The sequence below is a fragment of the Micromys minutus genome (genome assembly GCF_963924665.1).
Source record: "Micromys minutus genome assembly, chromosome: 1".
Classification (NCBI taxonomy): Eukaryota; Metazoa; Chordata; class Mammalia; order Rodentia; family Muridae; genus Micromys; species Micromys minutus.
This window is the reverse complement of record NC_137969.1, coordinates 18378674-18385294: the sequence shown is the minus strand read 5'-3', so window position 1 is coordinate 18385294 and position 6621 is coordinate 18378674.

Below are 6621 nucleotides of genomic sequence, written 5' to 3'. Positions count from 1 at the left end.
AAGACAGCTTTGCTTCCCATGATTCATCTTTCTCTGCAATGTTCCAGTTCTTTCTTTACGTTATGTTTATTTCGAGAACTTCCTGCGATCACTATGTGAGGGAATTTTTATCTGGGAACAGACTGTCTTAGCTTTCCATCATCTGGAATGTCTGGATTTCCCCCCGTCAATACTACGGGATGCTTTCAAAGGCCACGGAATCTCAAGCTGAAAGCTCTCTTCCTTCAGGTCTTACACTATACTTCCTTAGGCCTCCCTGATTTCGGACAAGACGTGTCTATTGCTTTTCTTCTATAGGTCATGTCGGTTCTGTTTCACTCATTGTCTTCAGGGTTTTTCTGTGCTTTGAATATTTGGAAGTGTGAGTACATATCATGAATGTATCTTTTTAAGGTATCCTCTTAAGTTTATTTTTCTTGAACCTTCAGATTCATGTATTTTACCAAATATGATATAAATGCAGCTACCATTTTTTTCAAATAATTTCCCAGCTAGATGTCTTTCTCCTCCTTCAGAACTATAGAGTATAAATGTTGGCCTTTAGTGGTTGCCAGGCACATCAGCAGTAACTTTTTATCTTTCTGACTACTTTTTATTATTCAGATTAGATAGTTTCTCTTTACAGTTTACTGATTCTTTCCTTTTTGTTTTCCATTCAGCAACTGAATCTTTCTGTTGAGGACTTTTGTTGCTGTTGGTATTATTTTGTTAAGAGTTTGAGATTATTGCATCTTTCAGTTCTAAAAATTGTTTTGTGAGAATTTTTATTATTTCCATTTTCCATTGCATGTTACAATGACTCAGTGAAACATTTTTTACAATAACATTTTTAGGATTCTCATTTGAATGGAGAGGATGGAAAAATATTGTCAGTACACTGAAAGAAAAAGAAATAAAAAATTGCCACAAAACAGACAGAAAATAGGATATGAGAAAGAAACATGGGGGCAGGGGGCTTGATGAATAAATAAAAGCTCCACCATTTATTTATACAGAATACAGACAAAAAGTTGCCAAAACTAAAACTCTAGTGGCTGAAAGCTTTCTGAAGATTAACAACATCACCACAGTCTTGATGTGAGTATTCATTGTCTTTGTCCATTTATGTGATATTTTCTTGGGACCTAGTATCTTGAATGGAACTGAATGTTTTAGGTGTTTTGTTAAGAAATTAGTGATTTGATGTGAATGTTCTGTGCCACCTGGCTTTCTGTAATATTTTGTCACAGAATAAATAATGTTGCCGACTCTCTGGCCCCTTGTTGTTTCCCTCTGGTTGAACAGATCTCTTCACCGAAAGTGACACTTCCAACTTTTCAATCAGCCTCTCTGCTAATGACCCAGTGAGAGCTGGAAGACTGACTTGACACTTTTAATTTTAGTAGTTATCCAACCACACCCTTATTCGGCGTAATAGAAGGCTGGAGGCTCCATTGACTATCCTCTGACATGAGGCAGTTGAGGAGAGGGTAGACCCTGTTTTGGTTATGGTGGAAATCTAAGACACTGTAGATGGGGCAGATGTGTTATACATTGAAATTAAAATGTTCCTAACAAGCTCAGCTATTTAAACACTTGGTGCTCTGCTACTGATGCTGTTTCAGAGGGTTGTAGAACCCTTAAGAGATGGGACTTAACTAGAAAATGCAGGTTACTTAAACAGGGAAGAAAAGGTAGGAATGGCAAGCCTTGAGGTTAATAGTCCTGCCTAAGCCCTAATACTCCCTTTTCCGCATCTCTCTACTACCTGATACATTTAGATGGGACAGGTCATCCTGCAAGCTTTTGTTGCCATGATTTCTGCACCCCGAAGAACTATACTCCCCTAAATAATGAGCTAAAATGAGCCATTTCCCCTCTTACGTTGTTTCTTGTAAGGTGAGGGCTTCGTTGCTTCTTAGTAGCAATAGTTCTGCCTCTCTTCTCGGCCTTCTCTGACCTTACTCAGGGCTGGGAATGTCGTGGAGGAAACACATTATAAGAGCAGGGAAAGAATGAAGCACTAGGCTGCCCATTAATTTTCTGTTGATGGGTAAGGATGGGGTAGGATTTGTCTGTAGTACAGTTGAATGATCATTACCTAGTTTTCTATGACACTATTCTATTCTTTGCCTGTGCTTTGACTATAGAAAACATGTTTTTGTTGAGGTTGTCTATAACTGGTTAGCAATAAAGGCTTCAGTTTTGGCAGATACAATTCTGAGACATATAAGGCAAAAGGGAAGCCCAATGACTTATTCATGTTACCGTCCGTTGGGTTTTCAGGTGCTGAAAAAAATTTCAGAACCTTAATGTCAATTTATGTTTCATGTGTCAGTTGTCCACACTTGGGAAAAGGCATCAAACATCACCTCCATCTTTCAGGAAACAGAAAATCTAAACAATTATTATAGTAACATTTTCTTATAAAAAGTATGCTCAGTTACCACGGAATAAACTGCTAAAGCCATTGCATTCCTGTGATGTTGATTAATGCTATCATTGTATTCACATGCAAGATTAAGATGTACAGGATTCCTGGTGATACCACTAGCAACACTGTGTATAGATATATGACCAATTATCTTAGTCACTGTTCTTTGAGATTAAGAGACATGATGATCAAGGTAACTCTTATAAAAGAAAGCATTTAATGGGGGCTTGCTTACAGTTTCAGAGATCTAATGCATTTCATCATGGTGGGCAAGAAGGTGGCAGGCAGCTGACAGCTCCATTCTGAGTCACAGGCCAAGAGAGACAAAGACTGAGACAGAGGCAGGGGTTGGGGAGTCCTGGAATAGGCTTTTGAAACTTCAAAGCCCACACACAGTGACACAGTTTCTCCAACAAGGCCACATCTACTCCAACAAGGGCATAGCTCCTAATCCTGGTAATCCTTTCAAACACTTCCACTCCCTGGTGACCAAGTACTCAAATCTGTAAACCTTGGGGTGCCATTCTCATTCAAACAACCACACAATTATGAAAGTTAAAGACTATTGGTGAGAAAATAAATAGCTGCCCAAGGAATGCAAAACCAAGTTTTTCCTCCAGGCCCCAGGTTCTGGGAATAACTACTCTGAGACTCAAATGCATTAACAAATGCCTAAGCCATAAACTTTGGCCATTCCCAGCCATGCCTTCTCTGCAAAGAAGAATCTCTTAGTTGCCATTCTAGTGCTGGGAAGAAACACCTTGACAAAGAGAATTTTATTAAAAAAAACAAAACACAAAACATTAAATTGGGGGCTCACTTCCAGTTTCAGAGGGTTGGTCTACCATCATCATGACAGGGAGCATGGCAACAGTCAGGTAGGCATGGTGCTGAAGAAGTAGCTGATAGCAACATTCTGATCCAGAGTTAGATGAATAGATAGATAGATAGAAGAATAGATAGATAGATAGATAGATAGATAGATAGATAGATAGATAGATAGATAGATAGATGGATGGATGGATGGATGGATGGATGGATGGATGGATGGATGGATGGATGGATGGATGGATGGATGGATGGATAAATGGATGGATGGATGGATGGATGGGTGGGTGGGTGGGTGGGTGGGTGGGTGGTTGGATGGATGGATGGATGGATGAATAGAAAAAACAGACAGACAGACAGACTTACAGACAGAGATAGACTGTACTTGCCATGGACTTTTCAAATCTCAAGTCCCACCTCCAGTGACATACCTCAAGGGAACACTTTTTAATCCTTTCCCAAACAGTTCATCAAGTAGGGACAAAGCATCCAAATATATAAGCCAATAAGAGCCATTTTCATTCAGACTATCACATTCTACTCCCTGACCCCCACAGACTTGTGCCAATATCATAGTGCAAAATATACCTAGTCCCCCATAGTCTTTCACAGTCTCAACGCTGTTTAAAAGTCCAGCATCTCTTCTAAGACTCAAGGCAATCTCTTGCCTCTTAAGCCCTGTAAAATCAAAATCAAAATCAGATCACATTCCCTTAACATACAATAGCACAGAATATATATTAACATGCTACAAAGGAGGAAAGAGAGCATTCTGAGGAAATACTGGACCAAAGAAATACCAAACCCCAACAGAACAAAGTCCAGATTCTGTATCTTCATGTCTGATGTCAAAGCACTCTTTAGATCTTCAACTCTTTCAGCTTTGTTGACTGTGTGTAGTGCCTATTTCTGGTTGTCAACTTGACTATATCTGGAATGAACCACAATCCAGAATTGGGAAGCTCACCTTTGATCCTGATCTTAAGGCACAGGGGTTATAAATATTAGGAAACTAAGGCATGGAGATGGCTGAGCTCAAGGTCATCTGGGACAAAGCAAGTCCAATATCCAGGTATGGTGGTACACACCTTTAATCTGGGACACACCTTTAGTTGGAGACCTATATAAGGTCACTGGAACTAAAAAGGTTGTCTCTCTTCGCCTGTTTGCCTTGTGGGACTGAGCCTCTGCTAGATCCTTGGACTTCACAGCTGCTGCCAACAATTGTTAGGGAACTGGACTACAGACTGTAAATCACCAATAAATTCCTTGCTATATAGAGACTACCCATAAGTTCTGTGACTCTAGAGAACCCTGAATAATACACAGTGTAAGGCACACTTGTCTTGGGCTGGTTCTATACCTGCTCTACAGCTGGGATACCTCTCATCCTAAAGTCTCCAGCTTCTTTAGACCCCCATGCAGGGACTGTCCTGACAAATATGGTTTCAGCAGCTTTCCTTAACTGAAGAAGATTCTATACCTCTCTTTCCTGCATCCTAGTCTCTAGAGCCAGAGCCACTTGGCTGAACCTGCCAAGTTCTTCTGCCTCCTTGATTTGCATTCCCTTAAGCTTTTCCTTATTGGTGGTTGTCTCTGAGCCTTCAGCTTTCCTTTAACTCCCTCTTACAAGTTGCAAAATGAGATGGGTGGGGTCTGGCCCTGAGGTCACCATTCCCTCTACTGCATTTTGAATTTGCCCTTTCCTTAAACATTTTATCTTCAGGTCACCGGACTTGACTCTACCATAACATTTCCTGGAGCTCACTTTCTCCTCAATTGTGCATTTCATACTTTTTCTTGAGATGTTTGCTCCTTTTCATTGTAGATCTGCATAAAGACTGGTCACTAATAACCACATACAAAATCGCCACATTAGTCTGTCTTGAAATCTCCCTAGCCAATAACATTAATCCAAAACTCTTCAAATTAGATTCAGTCTGGTTTTTAGGATGAGGGCAAAAAGCAGGCATGCTCTTTACCTAAATATCGCAAGAACGGCTCTGAGCTACTTGCTAATATTATTTTCCTCTGAAACCAACTGAGCCAGACCAAAACAATCCAAATCATCCCAAAGTCCTCCATATTCCTTCAAAGAACAGCTTGTTTGACCAAGGCAAACATAGCAACTCCCCACTGCTGTGAAAAGACACCATGACCAAGGCAACTTATGATGAAGACATTTAAAATTGAAGGCTTGCTTACAGCTGAAAAGGTCAGTCCATTATAATCTTTACAGGAGATACTGTGACAGGCAGTCATGAGGCTGGGCAAGGAGCTGAGCGCCACAGCTTGCTCCACAAGTTTTGTGGGGGGGGGGGTGGTTGGAGGAGAGGGAAGAGGGAGGGAGAGAGGGAGGGATGGAGGAAGGAGGATTACTGGACCTGGTATGGATCTTTGAAACCTCAAAGCTCATTCCTGGTAACACACCTCTTTCAACAAGACTTCACCTTCTATTCCTTTATCATTTAAGTATACAAATATCTGAGCGTACGGGAGCCATTTTGATTCAAACAACCACAGTAGACTTGCCTTCTGAGGCAAGGACCCAGAATAAATGTCTTCCTTAAGTCCTTCTATAATACATTTTGTCACAGCAACAGGAAAAGTAATATAATATTATATACTATATATAAACATTATATTATTTAATATATATTAAAGCTTCTTAGTATTACGCCTATAAATTTTAGAAACTGCTTCCCATACTATTCAATTTTAAAATATTTTATTGATAGTTTCACACATTTAAATAATTTTCATTTGCCATTCCTCACTCTTTTTTTTTTTTTTTTTTTTTTTTTTTTTGTTTTGTCTTGTTTTTTTGTTGCTTCTCAAGACAGGGTTTCTCTGTGTAGCCCTCACTGTCCTGGCTATCCTGGAATTCCTCAGAGACTCACCTGCTTCTGCCTCTGAGTGCTGGGATTAAAAGGGTGTGCCACCATGCCCAGCTCCAATTCTCCATTCTAAAGCTCCTCCTACTCATTAATCATCAAATCCCACCTCAACATGTCCGTCTCCTTTCATATCTTCTTGTAGCGTGTGATTCACCGAGTTTCACTAGAATCTTTTGTCCAAGTGTGAGGGAGATTATTTACTGGAACAAGAGCAATTCATCAGTGACTACACTATTGAAAAAAAAAATGGCACCCCTCCTCCAACAACTGTCAACTGCCAATTGTCCCCTAGGGGAGGGTGAGGCCTTAAGGCCTCCTACCCCATATAAGATGGGATGTTAAATGGCCCCGTTTTGTTCTGACTTTGTGCAGATATGCACAGATGTGTTAAGTACCATGGCTATGTGTACATTCCGTACAGTTTTCGAAATACTATGAAGCCAAAAACTCCACAAGTACAGGATCATATTCCTATAGTTCGTT